Source organism: Opisthorchis viverrini (genome assembly GCF_000715545.1).
Source record: "Opisthorchis viverrini unplaced genomic scaffold opera_v5_70, whole genome shotgun sequence".
NCBI lineage: Eukaryota > Metazoa > Platyhelminthes > Trematoda > Opisthorchiida > Opisthorchiidae > Opisthorchis > Opisthorchis viverrini.
This window is the reverse complement of record NW_008751726.1, coordinates 904235-906362: the sequence shown is the minus strand read 5'-3', so window position 1 is coordinate 906362 and position 2128 is coordinate 904235. Positions and strand designations below refer to the sequence as shown.

At 47.2% G+C, this 2128-nt stretch overlaps 1 protein-coding gene across 1 annotated transcript in view; it reads left to right on the top strand.

Annotated features, from left to right (window-relative positions):
• Positions 1-542: 542 nt before the first annotated feature.
• The window catches only part of T265_04329 (hypothetical protein), a gene marked incomplete at both ends in the record, with an annotated part of 37786 nt that continues 36200 nt past the window's right edge, over positions 543-2128 (top strand). Inside the window, one exon of the mRNA XM_009169038.1 lies at positions 543-580. The remainder of the gene's footprint in view (positions 581-2128) is intronic.

Below are 2128 nucleotides of genomic sequence, written 5' to 3'. Positions count from 1 at the left end.
CCAAGTTGTCTACTCAGGACGCACGAAAGACGTCCCCCTGATTGAGCGTGTCCAGCGAGCCACTACGAGAATGGTTGTAGGCCTCAAATCCGTGGACTACGAGACGCGTCTCGCGATGCTTGATCTCTTTCCCCTGGAATACCGTCGCCTCCGAGGGGACCTAATTCTTACTTATGCCCTGTTTGAACAAAATTTGGCAAACAGGTTTTTTACCGTTGACCCAGTAAACATACGGCGGGGCCATAGTAAGAAAAATTTCAAGCTCAGAGCACACACATCAATTAGGCAAAAATTTTTATCATTTCGGATAGTAGCTGTGTGGAATGACCTTCCGCCGATGGTTGTTCACGCTCCTTCTAGAACCCAGTTCAAAGCACTATTAGACATTTGTTTATGCGAATCCTTGCGCTGGCAAGCATACTGCCCCGCGCTGAGAACATAAATAGCAGTGCTACACCCTTTCTCCACTTGTGCCTTTCAGGTGAACGACAGCCACTGACCGACAAGAACAAAAGCGACCCGGGAAACTTTGGCAATAGCCTCGATCCTGTGTATCGATCCGTGATCCGTGAAAAGCTTTGTGAGTAGTTTCTTCTGTGTTACTTTCCTGTTTTTTGTGCGACCTAACGGACGTAACCAGTGTCCATGCATTGTGCGACTAGATGCCGGTTGGCCGCGTTTTCAAGTACCTAGTCCGATTTTATCCCGTGTGATGATTGGAAGTCGGATACCCGCGGTTTGTTTATATGCACCGATATTGCTCGAGCGCAGTAACGCTCACGCGCCGCACGGATTAAAGGCAAGTGGGTGACTGAAGTCAGTTTAGTTCGTCCATCCAGCTCAGGTAAGAAAGGGCAGTCGATGAGACTTTATTCGGTTATATCCCTCAAGGAACGGTATTAGGATCGTTCTTGTTATTATTTGATGAAATGACTTTCCGGTCGGTATCGGGTTTATCCTGGCTCCAAGGTCACCTCTAATTGCTCGTAGATGGCACCTACGAACGAGTAATTTTTAAAATCTAAACTGTAAATGAAATGGGTTTGATGGGAATGCCATTCCGCATATTGTGGACGAAGAAGAGCAGTGGGGCTACGTAGCCTCACCGTAACTGTACAGTTACAGTAGGAAGCGGAGCGGAGCACCACGGTAAACAAATTACCTAAACTGAAGGACGGTTCAGAGAGGAAAAGCATTTGCAACGGAATGTAGGCAGTCCGTCGGTCACTACGCTGGTAGCGAGAGGAGGCTGGGTGAATGAGCAAACTAGTCGATGACCCAATGGAATCTTCGCGAAGACCAAAGCCAGGCTCCAAGGGTACAGAAAGGGCAGGTAGACGGAAGGAGTAATGGAGATTGTTCAAATAAGTCGGACATCAGCCAGCAGCGATCGCGTCGCTCATCTCAATTCGTCCTGCGAAGGTGCTTGAAGAAGAGACTCGGGAACAGCAAGCAGGATTCCTGTCAGCAAGAGGATGCGTGCACCACATCTTTACGCCCCGACATTTGAGTAACCTTTGTGGTCCTAGACTCAAAGTGTGTGTTCGATTTTGTCGACCGGTTATTTTTCCCTAACACGCTTGAGCCACAGTGTGACCCACAACTTCCGAATATCATGAGATGCCTGTATACAAATACTTGTGGGTGCGTGACGGTGTATCGGAAGCTCTGCAAAATTTCTGGAGCAAACAGCGGTATCCAATATGGATGTCTCCACCCTCTATTTTTGTTCACTTTCGTTATTTATGAGGTAACGAGACGAACCATAAAAGGTCGATCTTGAGTGTGCAGACGACCTCGTTCTCATTTTTGATGCGCAAACACTGCTACCAAAGTCGACTAAGGTCATCCAGTCCTTGGGTAAGTGCTTCGCGCTCAGTGTGAAGTCATACCTCGGGAAGTAGTCTTTGGATTAATCCAAGGAGTAGCATTGGAGATACTGGAAAGCCACGCGTACCTGGGGAGATGCATTATATCAAACGGTAATATGACAAACGAAGTTATTGCACGAATCTTTAAGGCCAGAATTGTGTTTGCCAATTTGTTCATATGTGTCATCAAAAACGCATATAGCGCATGTCAAACTACATTAATAGTTGCATTGTTGTACGGCTGCGAGACTCGGCCA